This window comes from Crocodylus siamensis, chromosome 14 (genome assembly GCF_052110815.1).
Source record: "Crocodylus siamensis isolate JL-2025a chromosome 14, ASM5211081v1, whole genome shotgun sequence".
Lineage (NCBI taxonomy): Eukaryota > Metazoa > Chordata > Crocodylia > Crocodylidae > Crocodylus > Crocodylus siamensis.
In genome coordinates this window covers 6,159,842-6,173,464 of record NC_143408.1, presented here as the reverse complement: position 1 = coordinate 6,173,464, position 13,623 = coordinate 6,159,842, and the positions used below count along the sequence as shown (strand labels likewise).

General features: G+C 50.0%; 1 protein-coding gene across 3 annotated transcripts in view; it reads left to right on the top strand.

Annotated features, from left to right (window-relative positions):
* Positions 1-4,515: 4,515 nt before the first annotated feature.
* Positions 4,516-13,623, top strand: part of ADAMTS10 (ADAM metallopeptidase with thrombospondin type 1 motif 10) — an 87,051-nt gene continuing 77,943 nt past the window's right edge. For 2 of the 3 annotated variants that reach the window (XM_090027542.1, XM_090027540.1), the window contains exons 1-2: positions 4,516-4,660; positions 4,768-5,067. The gene's annotated coding sequence lies outside the window, so the exon portion shown is untranslated. Of the gene's footprint in view, positions 4,661-4,748; positions 5,068-13,623 lie in introns of those variants that run through there. The other variant, XM_090027541.1, reaches the window with a different exon arrangement.

Genomic DNA, 13,623 nt, shown 5'->3' with positions numbered 1-13,623 from the left:
CTGGTGGTAACATGGTGGGATAGCTCCTATAAAATACCACAATATGCCTACCCCCAGAGTAAGGTGGGTATAGGGCACCTCAAAAACCTAGCCCCCGCTGCCTTGTGGGCTGCTGACTACTCTAGGCCTTTTACATGTACACCATGATCCAGAGGATCAATGTTTGCCTGTTAGTACCAGTCTTTGCTAATGCTGTTGTTGCTGAAGTACTTCAATTGCCCCACGTGGAACCTTGTTGGGCCTTGCACTGTATACATAGATACAAACTGACCTCATGATCCAAGAAGCTGACAGGACACACGACCTATGAGAGATAAGGGAAATCCCACAATAGAATTATTTTGCATTGCCTGGACGGTCTGGAGAGATGTGTGCCAAGGCATCATTAAGTAACTGAGCTCTAAGAGGTTAAATGCTGAGAACTCTTGGCAGCACAGGTGGAAGTGGCCTAGCTGCTGTCAGACCACATCACGTCACTAGGACTTACTCAGCCTCAAGTGGCTGGGCTCGTCCCAATGGCGTGAAGTCATCCGTGTCCTGCTGCAGCCTCCCACCAGAAGACCTGTTGGGATGATGCTGTGTTGCAATGCAGCCTCACCAGGCCTGAAATGGCTTTGGGGAATCCTCAATTAATCTGTGAGCTCCAGCTGTCACCTCTCCAGTGGGTGATGCTCGCGCTGTGCCCCAAAATGTCCCTCTTTACAGTATTTGTACAGGGACAGTCAGAACCAGCGTGGCAGCCCTGTGAGATCTGTGCCAGTCCGATGACTGGTGATACTGGTCTAGTGACTGGTGATATACAAGCACTCTGGAGCTTACAGTGGAAGTTACTGTTCAGGCTCCTATGCCAGGGGGAATATAGGAAATACTGAACCACTTCAAATCTGAATCCAGATGTGACTGCTGCCAATGGCGGCCACGGGAGAGCACGGTGTAACTGGGCATCTGGGCACGTGCTGTTTCTAAGGGTTCTCTGCCAAACCGATGAGAGCGCAGTGAAGCCGGGTGTTTGCATTCTGTGCATCTGCTGAAAACGGGACCACAAGCCCTCCTTACTGTAGAGACCGTGAAAAAAAACACTGGCCGGGAGGTCTTAATTACAGCCTGAATCCTGTGTCACCTGCACCCTCTGCTGGAGAGAAGCAAGACAGTTCAGAGGATCAGGACACTCTGACCCTTCAGACCAGTCTTTTTGGCAAGCGTGCCACAAATTAGCCCCGCACCCCGCCCAAGTGCTGCTTTGCTGTCCTTTCCCTGCCTGATCTGCTGCTCTGCTTTCTGCTCGCAGCCCTGTGCTCCCTGCCCAATCTCCCTCTTTTCTGCTTCCTGCCCTGTGTTCCCTGCCTGATCTGCTGCTTTGTTTCCCTCTCCATCTGCCACTGTGCTTCCTGTCCCCTCCCTGGGCTGCCACATGCCAACCCTGCTGTAGACTGGCCACGTTCCCTTTTTGCTCTAGTGACAGAGGCTTGTGCATTGGAAGCAGGAGGACCTGAACTCTGTTCCTTCTGCTGCTGTGCATTTCTAATGATCACATCATAAAGTAGATGGATAATAGCTTTAGGGTCAGCCATGCCCAGCTGGCCTGCTCTCAGGGCCAGGATAAGAGTCTCTGTCAGGATGTGAGCGGGACTAGTAAACAGATCCAGCTGGGGCTCTTGACCTACCTGCGCCGGGTTCATTTCTGTGAAGTAATCTGCTCCTCTTGAGAGCTGTTCACCTTTTTTTTCTGCAACTATATATACACATATACTTCTATATATAGATACACACACATACATACATACACACACACATATGCATACATCCATACATATACATCCATATATATGCATATATATACACATATATGTACATATGGATATATGTATACATACATACATATACATGCATATCTATACACATACATATATATGCACACATATATATATACGCATGCATATATATATACATGCATATATATACGCATGCATATATTTATATACACATGCATATATACATACATACATATATATACATACATCTCTCTCTTGCTCTCTCCATATATATATATATATATGTAATTCCACCTCCAACAACTGTGACCAAAACCCAGGCCCTGCCACTTTAGCCAGGCTGCCCACAGCCATGCCGAGCAGGCAGAGGAGAGAATCCCCATGCGCAGGATGAGGCAGCTTTGAGCTGGAGGCAGCAGAGCATACTTTAACCTTGCTTCCTTGTTTGGAAGAAGTCTCCAGCATCCTTCCTACAGGCTTCACAAATGCCAGTCTCTGACTGCAAGGAGCTGTGCCCTAAGGGAAAGAGCAGGCAGCTGAGGGGATGGGGCTGGCAGAGCAGCAGATTCCCCAAGGAGAAAGATGTATGTTTGCAACCTTGTTTCTTCTTAATTACATGCTGAACCACTCCATCACAAGCTTAGCAGGGAGAAGTCGATCAAAAGCTCCTTGCCTTGGCCTTGGGCCACAGTCAATACAATTAGTGAGTTTTCTCCGGGCCGGAAGCACTTCCATTCAACAGTTAAGCCCCAAGTACTTTGTTTAACTGCTCTTTTAATGTCTGCGCTTTGGGGGCTCACATAATGGCGAAAACAGCATGAATGGTATGAAGAGGAAGGAAGCCACTCTTCCCACCCAACGAGGGAGCTGGCCAAGAATCCAGTAGTCGCCTCCTCTTTGAAATGCGCTTTATAATGGAGACCTGATCCCATTTGGTTTTCAGTGCCAGTAATGAAAGGGTATTTCCTTGCCTGGTAAGTTCTGTTCTCCGGTGTCACCTCCCGCGGAGGCACCAGGGGCTCTGCCCTCTGCTCTCATTGTCATGCTTCCAAAGTGCCCGTGGATGTTACCCACCCATCCGTCACCGCAGGATGTCAACCTCTTGCTGAAGCTTTGTATCGCAGCAGGGGAGCTTTAACTTTCCGAGTGAATTCCTGGCTGCGTGACATACAGATGCCATGGTGCTCGGCTGTGGGGCCACGTGCAGACTCAGGAATGGGAACCCAGCGCTTTGCACTCCCACCACCAGGCATCTCTCTTCTTACACCTGTATGGCTTCTCCTTTCTATGGGCTACTGAAGCCAGCACATGCAGTCCTGGCCCGCGCTAGACCCGACGGCTCCTTTCTCCTCAGACCCTCGAAGCCTGTTTCCAAGCTCAGTATGGGACATATTGAGACATACTGCAGAGATAAGGCAGTCGGGAAATAGAAGGATGCTCAGAAAGTCGTAGCATAGTCACTAGGTGCAGTCTGTCCTGGGTCAGTACTGGCAGGGGAGTCTCGACTGTGGGCAAAAGCCAAGCTGAAAGGGTGACAGTCAGCACAGGCCATTGATGGAAGCTGAACCCAGGGCCTGATCCAAGAGCATAAGCTTAAAGGAAAGCCTGTTTAAGCCTCTTGAAAGCCTCCTGAAAGCCTACCCTTCCTCTAGCCAAACTGGTGCCTCCAAGCTGCCATAGTGCAAAGCCTTCTCTTTAGGGTTAGATCATGCTGGCTATATAACTGCTTTTACCAAGGAATGGTCTGGATAAGGATTTGCCTACCTCTTTCTGGAGCGTCTTTGTGGCTCCTTTGGGAGTCTTTGGCCAGTAGAGCTCATGGTCAGGAAGTTTGTTCTGATACTTGGCCTAGATATTCCCTCACTGTATTTCACACCAATCCCCTTGTTTCAACCCCATCTTATTATGTCAAACAAGTCCTTGGAGACAGTTTTTGGGCACCTTTTTAAATAAAGAAGGACCCCCCTGGCATCTTAGTACCCTAATCGTTAACTTTAACCCCCATAAATGCCCTTTTTTACACCGCTGTTTTTTAGGTCTAGTCCAGGGGTTTTGAACCTTATTGAATCGGTGTACCCCAGCTGCAGAGCAGTGTAGCCCCAGCGGTTGGACGCGGAAGGGGTAAGGGGTGACGCACGGCCAAATGCGGAGTGGCGGCAACCACCACGTGCGAGCTTCCCCCGTGTCCAGCGCCTGCGCAGCACTGCAGGATAGTCTGCGGTGATGCGCTGCCCCCACATGCCCATGCATACCCCCCAGGGCCTTCTCAAGTACCCCTGGGGGTATGCATGCCCCCAGTTGACAACCCCGGTCTAGTCTACCCAGGAAGCTGCTAAGATGATTTCAGAAGAAAGGTAACGGCAACATCACAAGAGCCAAAAGAAAGAAAGTAGGCTAACTGAGAAGGGAAAAGCTATTTTAGATGGTATTAAGTCCCCTTTTTTCTCATTTAATGCTAATATTGAATACCAGGCTGGAAAAAAGGTTCACCAAAATTCCATATTCTTTCCATCCAAGGTGCAAGAATAGGTAAAAATGCATGTGGGGGGTGTTGCCGTTCGGGAGCCGAAGTCTGGCTTTCTTTTACCTATTGCCAGGAAAAGAAAGCAGCCCGATTTCTTAGACATCAAGCACACATTTGTCACCGTCAGACGAGCCCACAGATTCCCTGCTCCTTTATGAGCCCTGATTCTTTGTACCGGGGTGGCACGGGGGAGCTCGCTCGCATCTGGTGCTGTACACACGCCGAATGGAAAGCCGGTCCACCTATGTCGGGGGTGGCGGTTCTCTTGCAGCCGAAAAGACGATTTTTTTTTTTCTTTCTGTACCAGAAAAGATCTGCCTTCTGCGATGACATCATCAGTCTGGGGAAGGACTTTTATAGCCTGGTGAGTTTTTTCACTTTTTTTTTTTTTTTTGGTATAATCCTGGTAAAATTCCTAAACAAAGGGGTTGGGTGTTTCTTTTCCCCCGTTTTTTTTCTTTTTTCGAGCAGCCCCTGTCCATGCTGCCTCCAAGCTGCTCTCTTATTACTGCTCACTTCCTGAAAGGAGACCTTTTAGCAAAGCCTCCAGCTCTTGAGCTGCCTGAGTCTGACAGGAGAAGGCTATTCTACCGTGACTTGAAGACAGGCAACGCACACCCTCAGCCTGGAAAATTTCTGACACACACAAGACCGAGGGAGAGGGAGCGAGAGAGAGAGAGAAGCTTTTGGCAGCTGCTGGGAAAAAAAGAAAAGAGGCTTAAAGAATAAAAGAGAGAAAGGAGGAGGAGGAGGAGGAAGCATCTAGCAAAGGTAAAACATTTTCTTTAAAAAAAAAAAAAAACAACCTTGGCAGAGAAAAGGCAGAGAGGTTGGGATTGGGGTGGCTTGGAGCAGGGGCTTATGCAAATGTTCATCGAACTGAAAGCTGTCTCGGTCTATCGAAGGAATGAGGCTGAGGGATCCTGCAGGCTGGAAAAAAACATTTCTGAGAATGAAAACCATGTTCACCCTTCTCCGAGGATCAGACTTTCCATAAAAACGCAGGGTTGTGTTTCAAAGCGTCCGCAGGCAAGAGGACTCAGGCTGGGTTTTGCTCGCTTTCGCCCTTCCTTCCTCCACCTCCTCCTCTCCCCCACACCGGTCCGCTTCTTTTCTTGTGTCGAGCCATGCGATGGCATGGCTGTGCTTCTAAAATGGGATCGCCGCTTGAAAAGCAGCTATGGGGGAAGCTGTTAATTAAGACAAGCCAGCGCTATAATCCCTGCTGCAGAATTATATGTTCTTTGCTGCCCTCATTCCTGCGAATAAACACACGTTGCACTCCCTCGCGATTCCTTCGCAGCCTTCACGAGCTGCCAATGCTTCCTCTCCCTCCTGCGCTATGTGGTCAGTGGCTCAGAAACTCTCTGCCCTGCGAACGGTTCAATGTCATGAATTTTGGGAGCAGCAGCAGGCACTTGGCCGTTTTGCACCGATCAGACGGTCCTCTGCCTTGATAATATCTTTTTAAAGTTTGGTTTTTGGGTTTTTTGGGTAATGAACGCCCTGGAACGTGTTATTTTAAACATCAAAGTAAATATTAGTAATGGTGAAATGCCAGCAGATTATCTCACTACAGCTGATGAAGCTGCACTATAAATAGAAAGGAGTTTATAAAATAACCGTGGCCATCTATTCCCAAATTCGGGGGGCGGGGGGCAATAAAAATCAAGAGAGCAGCTTAATGTAGGGCTGGTCTCAGCCCCGTGGCCGGCTGGTGCTCGCTCCCTGGGCGCCAACTAGGGGGATGCGGCAAGATTTAAATTTTCAAATCGGGGTCACTGTTTGGAGGCTTTGCTCAGCAGTGATTTGGTCAAATAGAAAAGTGTAAGCCTTGCGGGAGGGTGGTTTTCCCTCCCACCTAATTGCAGTCTGTACCGCTGCCTGCTTCGACGGGAGAAAACTCCCTCCCGCAGCCCGCCACAGCGACCGGACCGGGTTTCCGCTCCACTTCTCTCCGCTTCTCTCAGCAGAGTTTAGCTTGTGACAGCTCAGGATCCCCCGTAAGGTGTCGGCAGCAGAAAGAGTCTTTCCGTCGGGGGCCCTTGCTGGCCTGCTGCCTCGTTTCCCGCGGAGAAGCTAGGAAAGGCAATCTAGGCCATTTTGCCAGTCAACACAGGATTGTTCCCTGTGGCCCATTAGGCTTTGCCTAACCTAGTCCCCCCTGCTCCGCTGAATGACTGAGGTCTCTGTGAAGACTCTCTATAGTATTATCTATCAAGCATTAAGAGGTTTGGCGGGGGGTTGCTCTGTTTCTTCCCCTTGTTCTTCCATATACTCATTTCCAACATCTCCTGCCTTTATAGTTGCACATGGAATATCCTTGCCAATGGGGCTCTAGACATCTCCACCTTTTTTCAGTTGCCATTAAGTCCAGTAATACAGATTTTGCTGCTGGGATCATCGGAGGGAAGCCTATCCCTTTCCCAGTTCAAAAGGACGAGACATTTCATAGACTTCATAGACGTTAGGGCTGGACGAGACCTCGGAAGATCAAGTCCAGCCCCCTGCCCCAGGGGCAGGAAATCAGCTGGGGCAAACGATCCCAGCAAGATAAGCATCCAAATGTTTCTTGAAAGAGTCCAGACCGCCGCTGGAGGGGGGTCTGTCCCAGGCCTTGGGGGCTTGGACAGTAAAGAAGTTTTTCTTTATGTCCAGGCTCAAACGGTCTTCCAGCAGTTTGTGACCATTGGACCTTGTCATCCCCTGGAGCGCTCTGATGAACACTGATGGCAAAAGCATCCCATTTTGGAGCAGAATGCATCAAACAAGTTATTTTTATAGAGAAAGAAAGGGATTCAGGGAGCGGGGGCTATTGTCTTCCACAAGTTTCTGCAGCCCACACTGGGAACCTGTGTCCTTCAAGCAGTCCTGCAGAGGACCTAGTGATCCTTGCTCTCCCGCATGAGAGCAGGATAGGATGCTTTGCCACCACTGATGGCTGGAGATGATCCAGAGGGGGGAAGTAGCCATGGGATAAGTGAGCATGTAAGGTCTCCATGGCTTGTGCCTGCCTACCAATGCAAGAGGTCGGGGGTGCTGTGCTGTTCAGAGGGGACCTGATCCAATGAGTCTCCTCATTGACTTCAATGAGTTGTCTGGCCTTTATTGATCCAGATGCCTATCTAAAGCATAGTTGAACCCCTCTAGAAAACCAATTTGCTTCCCAGGCTTCCAGTGGTTAGTTCGTGCCATGAGAGAGATACACCAAGAAGCACTTCTCTCAGCTGCTTAACCCTTACTGTGCGAGTTGAATCCCGGCACAGACAAAAACAGGAACAAACTTTCTGCATGTCCAGGAAGGCTCAAGGGTGTTGGTTGTAGCCGTGTCGGTCTAAGGACATAGGCAGATGAGGTTATTTGGGCCCAGGTGATATCAGGAAGGCAGATGAGAAAGGTCAGTTTGGAGTTGGAAGTGAAGTTGGAGCCCCACTTGCCTAGTGCGGCCCAACCCAGCAGGTACCCGGCCCAAGCCCCAGACGCTGGGCAAGGTTGAGAGGGCTGGCAACGAAGGGAACTCTCTTTGGATGTGTCAGCTGATCCGCTCTGATGTGAAATGATTACAGTGGAGTCAAGAAACGTGGAAGCCCACCGGGGTGCTTTCGGTGCTAAGCCATGCGTAAAAGGACACCATCGAGGTATTGCTCACATTAGTCACTGTTAACCTTCAGATTAAGTCAGAAAGCAACTTTGGTACCGAGCCACATCTTTGCATAACCCACATGCAGCCAGTAGCTCTTTATCAGCTGACCCCTGCTGAAGGTCGGCCCGTCGCTCTGCCTGCCCCAGAGATGCTCTTTGTTTTCTTTGGGGGTTCGGCCAGCTTGGCTAGTGAAAACCAAGTGCTCAGCAGCACTGCTTCTGCCCACTTTCATTTTCTGTTCATCATCCTGACCCAATGCTGTTATATTTGGGTTTCCAACACTTCTATTTTAACTCATTTTTAACAGGGAAAGAAACCAACCCACTCACTTCTGTTCCTAATGCTTCTCCAAACCCTTTTGATGCAAAACCTACACAAATACTGGTCCTAACCTGAGCTGAACTTACCGAGTGAAACGCTGGCCTGATGAGCTCATGGGAGTTTTGCCATTGACTTCAGTGGGGCCAGGATTTCACCCAAAAGTGGCTTCGGCTGAAACCGCAGCAAAAATTATTGGTTGAATCCACTTTGGGGCAAACAGCCCTTTATTTCGAAGCCATGAACCAAGGCATCTCCTCTGTGGCTGGACAGAGGCAGTGACTTTGTGGCCTTTGAGCTGCCACTTCCTCATTAGAAACCCACACGTGCTGGCAAGTCAAGGGAGCTTTTTTTTCTTCCTTTCACCATATCCCATCAGATCTAAGCAAGCTGGGCCACTTGCTTCCTTCTGGGGGAGAGCCTGCACGAAGGAAAAGTAGGACCCCCACATTTTTGGCAAGTTAGATCGGCTGGAGCAATCCCCATGCTGCCTTTGGGGTGCAGGATTTGGAGGCCAGGCCAAGAGGAGCAGGGGACACGATGTGTAAATGAGATTTGAGACCAACAATAAAACCCCCAGAGCTTTTGCAAGGGGGCCAGGCCCTCTGTGGCACTCCTGAGGCCCGTCTCCCCCCGGGCAGAGCTCTTCCTTAGGGACCACGCTGTGATTGATTTTCCCCTGCCTTACCCCAGCCCCCTACCCAAGGGGAGAAGGAGCTGCAGCAGAGAGCTAGTGCTGCTTGGCCAGCTTCATCTCTGGGCTGTATTTTTGCCCAGCAGTTTGCAAGGCATTGGAGGGATGCTCCTTCCCGACCGTCTGTCCCTCTCACCCCTCTCTGTCTTCAAACGCACTTCTCCCATGAAGGCTTTTGGACGGGATCTCTCAGCTGGGCTTCAGGGCTGACCCATCCTGTGTTTCAGCTGGGTTGCCTGTGTCGACACAGACTGCGCACTCTTGGGGACCTTTACAATGGATTCAGTCCCATTGTCTGAATTGTGACCGCACAGTCCCAGGTCCATAGGGTGATACGATGACGTGACAGCACAGTACTGGATAGCAATGTGGCATTGCACTGCCCATTCCTAGGATGAGGGACCAGTGCTGGGTTAGGACTGGGAAGATAAAATACTGGTAGAGAACATATATTACTGTAGTGACCAGAGGCCCTAATGAAGTTAGAGACATTCTGGGTGCTGGTTATGCTCCTGGTGCTGCCAGGGGGACCCACTTTCAAGCACAGGTTGTCCACTCATTCTTGTCAGGGGTGACACGCTGCAGATGAGGTGGCAAAGTAGCTCCAGGGTGCCCCTCCATCGCTGTCTCTAGTGACCTTGAGAGTGGCTGCAGGGGCCGTCCCCTGGAGCAGCAGCACTGCTGCATTGTGGATTTGGCACACGTGGGTGGGAGTGGGTGGGTCGGGCGCACTCAGGGGCGAGACTTGCCAGAAACACCACGGATGCGGTGGAGGTTTTTCATGGATCGTTATTCACAGATTGTTAGGGGCTGGAAGGGACTTTGCAGATCATCGGGTCCAGCCCCCATCATTGACGCCAGGTGACATGGTGAGAAACAGCCCTGCCCCAGAGATGAAGATGGGAGGGGAAAAGTGGTATTAAATAGGAACCACCGCTCAGTCCCTGCATTCCTTTCCAGTGTCCTCCCGCACCACCGCCGGTACTACAGTGCGGTAACAATTTGCCCTGGAGACCCATCCTAGAAAGGACTGATCTTGGCCCCTTTGCTAGCGCTCACTGCAGGCTTCTACTCCGGCGTTTTTAAAACCCAGCTTGCTGCAGCATTTCTCTACGTGTGACACCGCGGCATGGGGTGGATCTAGGATTATGAAAAGGAGGGTGCAGATGAGATGACACAACATGTTTTTCTCCATTTAAAAAGAGACTAGATGCTTTAGTCATATGGCAGGGGGCTGGCACTATGCAAGTAGAACTATTGGACAGTGCAGTACTTTGCTAGATTATATATAAAGTTGAAAAAACTGACACCAAACACGACCAAAAATAGTCAAAAGATATTGTTGCATTAGTCCGGTCATCATTATAGTTAAATGTACGTCTCATTCAGATTCATAAAACAACATCTAGCCTTCCTGAGCATCTTGGCAGTGCCTCCAGAAGTTCACTTGTAGTCTACACCTGAGTTAATATGACCATACCTGGTCACTGCACATCCCACGGCACGTTTCAGACACTGGGATGTTACCTGGAAAAAATCAGGAGAAAAAACACCCTGGCATAAGGTACACTGGTGTCGGCCACTTCTATCCCAGATTAGCTGTTTATTCAATCGCAACAGGCTGTAACCAGCTCCCGATCACTCACGCACATGGTGCAATAATAGCATCTATTGCTGCATCTCTCTACACCAGGGCAGTTGGTCACCTCCTACCACTGGACACAGGTCGACAAAGCCGATCTAAGTGACACCAGTAGTGACACATGCTGTATGTACGCCTGCAGGTCTGCACACCTGATTCTCAATACTCCTAGATGTTGGGCAAGGGGTTACTATGCTAGCATCATTTGTAGAGGGGTAAAAGGCTGCACAAGCAGAAGGCAGTAGAGGATGAAGCCGCCTGTGTCTGTCTTTCCAGATAGGGCAGAGGTATGTGCTCACTTGTGCAGGCAGAGCAAAGCGCAGCAAGGCTGCCTATGGAGGGTGAGAGGGCAGTAGGAGGAGTGGGAGGGGACCGGTCTTCACTGACGCCCGCAAAGGCAGCGATTCCATATTTCCTGACCACACCAAACCCATAAACGGAGTGGAGCATAGTGGGGCCATTCATGATTGCACACAGCGCAGCTTATGTGTCTCGGGACCGTGGGGCAGGGGCTGCAGGCCCTCGCAGCTGCTAACTGGAAAGCAATAAATGGTCCAGTTTAGGAAGGGAGGGTTGCAGGGCTCGTGTGGAAGGCCAGGGTGTAAAATGATTGGGCAGCACTGGACAAGGGTGCCTAGCAGGTGTCCTGGGCTCTGGATCCCCTGGAAACAGGATTGGTTGTGTTTTACGATTGTGCACTGAAGATCCCTGTACTAAACACACACATACACTCCTCTTGCATTCATGTTCAGTCTGCCCCGTGGTTTCTCAGACGCATCCATTGCAGGCCATACAGAGGACAGGGATTTTCACAGAGAGAAGCAACAAGCATATCAGTGATAAATACATATCATATACCCGTGGCCACTTGTGTACTTGTTTTATACACAATTTAAGGCCAGACCTTGAAAGAGCTCGGGGCCAGGGCTCATTCTGTGCATACACTCAGAGCAGATGGCAGTCACGTAAACAGGTTGAGAGACGATCCATGTCAATGGGTGGAAAACATACCTAGTGCCATGCAAAGCTGGAAAGGGCAGATGTGCAAACGTGTAGCTAGCATCCATACTGAGAAACGGGTTTACATGTCTTCATACATAAATAGATTACACATATGAATGTGGTGACACGTACACGGATGCATAGAGGACACAGATGCAGAATGTGTGCACATATCCATAGGAGTTATGCACCCAAGCATATGTGAATGGCACAAACGCACGTGTATGCATGCGTGCGCGCACACATATACATAACACATGTATGGGCATGTCACACGTGTAAATGCATAGATGGTACACGTGTGTGTGGTATGTACATATGCCCATACATAGTGAGAGCACGTATGTGTGCAGATAGCATGCACATTCTTTCAGTGACTGCTTGCTCTTTTTTTTATATATAATCTGCTGTGTTGTAATGTGTTCGAGCCATTGAGGAGGGTGGTGGCTTGAGGCCAGGAAGTCTGGATCACGTGGAACCGCTCCAAAACATTGCATAAGTCCTGTCTGAGAGGGGACCTGCATGGGAACGCTCAGATTTCACTCCTTAAAGAAAAAGAAGTGCCAGGGCCATCGTTTCCATCGAAGTCAGGGCAGGAGCTTCATGTGGCTGTCTGTAGTCATCTCCTGGCTTAGGAAGTCAACTTGTATGGTATGGAGATGGGTTCAGCCCTTGTGCTCCACAGCTGAGGGGATGCCACTGGACATGCATCCCTCCTAGAGCTTCTCTCTTCAGTAATAACAAGGGTTTTCTCCTCCATAGCACCTGCCATCAAAGGGTTTTGCAGAGCAGGGCTGGAGAAATGAAATGATCCTAGTTTTATGGAGCAGGAAAGTGAGGCACGGAGGAGTTAGGTGATTGTTCCCAAGACCCCCAAGGCAGGCAGGCGTGGAACAGGGAAGGGACCTCAGGTGCTGTGCTCCCCAGTCCTCAGCTCGGATACCCCCACTCTGACGAGGCTCCTTCTGGTCCATACCTGGTGACATTAAACACCCTACAACACTGTTAGAAGAGAGCAGTGAGCGATCCAGTCTCCTGGAGGGCTGCCTATACCGCTTTCCGACTGTGCGGAGGGCTGCTGGTAAAGCATGGCATGCTCCGTCAGTGCACCCTGCATCCAGAGACAGCTGCGCCCGAATTGCATTAAAGCAACGCTGGGCATGTGCCAGGTCATTAGCTCTCACATGTGCTCCTTGGCATGCAGACCACACTGCCCAGCTTCCTCGAGCAGGTGCTCAGGGGTGAGGCTACATAACGAGGAATTCAAGATACACAGTGAGACACTCTGAATCCCAATTTAGGCATCGGATTTGGTATGTGATTTCAGTAGGAGCTGGGTGTCTAATTGGAGTTATATGCCTCGGCAGTTCTTAACACAGGATGTGTGCGAGGGAGCAGGTTGTGACGTCAGGTCTTGCCGGCACCTCTAAAGCACCAGGCCATCCTCCTCCTCTGCGCTGTGCTCCTGTCCTGATTAGGATAACCATGATTGTTGCATTGAGGAGGCGATGACAGAGGTCAGGTCTTCTCGTTCATTCATTGAGTCTAGGCAATAGAGCAACACAGGAATATTCTTCTCTTTGGAAACGGTACAGCCAGAGCTTTCCGTCCTCATTGCTTTCCACAGCTGACGCTGCACGACGCGCATCATGAAAGATGAGCTTAGCCATAGGGGGCAGGGTGGGGATTGGAGGGAGGGGGTTTGCAAGTATTTCCTCCCGCTGGGGAATGTTGGAAAGCGAAAAGGCTGTTTGTATTTACTTCGCTTTCAAAAAGGGAAAGGGACACCTGAGCTCCTACTTTGCAAAAGTTGGATGAGAAACCTGGACCCAGCCAACTGCTGCATCTTTAGAAGCATTTAAGTTCCTCCCCTCTGCACTAGGAGGCACCTTGAACCTTTCTCGGGGGCCAAATCAGAGTCCATCTGCTTCCTATTACCTTCCCATACAGCTGCCTCCCGAGCCAAAAAGCCAAGCTTTCAGGGAATTCTGTCTGCAGCCCCGATGTTGAAATTAGTAACAGTTGTCA